Source organism: Octodon degus, unplaced genomic scaffold (genome assembly GCF_000260255.1).
Source record: "Octodon degus isolate 3935 unplaced genomic scaffold, OctDeg1.0 scaffold00018, whole genome shotgun sequence".
Taxonomy (NCBI): domain Eukaryota; kingdom Metazoa; phylum Chordata; class Mammalia; order Rodentia; family Octodontidae; genus Octodon; species Octodon degus.
Window position 1 is genome coordinate 3,185,987 of NW_004524594.1, and position 631 is coordinate 3,186,617.

Sequence of the window (631 nt, forward strand, 5' to 3'; positions counted from 1 at the left end):
TTTTTGGTCTGAGAAGGTCAGTGAAATCCCCTCAGGATTTATCCTAAGATCCTGTACCTCAGATTGTAGAACCTTTGTCAGTGTCAGCCATGTGGCCACAGAGAATATTGTGAAAATCCCAATGTTTAATTAAAAATTTCTCGAATGAGGAAACAAACCATTTTTATGCTGTTTCAGGAAATGGAATTGGAGAGGTGTACTTTGGCTGATATATTTATTATTTTTAGCCTTGAGCTTCAAGTCACATAGCTAAGGAAGCAGAAAACAAGGGAGCTGTGGGGTGGTTAGGGCCGTGGCTTCAAGCCTGAGCTGCCTCAGTGCTGTGTGACACAGAGCAAGTCCCACGACTTCTCTGAGCCTCCTTTTCTCTTCTCTAAACTGGAGAGAGAACAACACCAAGATCTCAGGGCAGCTAAAAAGACTCCCACCACAGATTCCTCATTTCACAGACTGCAAAATGAGGCTCCTAGGAGTGCACACCTGTAATCCCAATACTTGGGAAGCTGAGGCAAGAGGATGGCCATGAATTCAAGGTCAAACTGGTGAAAGGAAAGGAAAGGGGAGAAGAAGGGAAAGGAGGGGAAGGGAAGGGGAGGGGAGAGGAGGGGGAAGGGGAAAGGAGGGAGAGGGG

General features: G+C 46.6%; 1 protein-coding gene across 4 annotated transcripts in view; it reads right to left on the reverse strand.

The window, feature by feature from the left end:
- Positions 1 to 631, reverse strand: part of Tspan18 (tetraspanin 18) — a 124,908-nt gene that overhangs the window by 95,461 nt on the left and 28,816 nt on the right. The gene's annotated exons all lie outside the window — the stretch shown is intronic.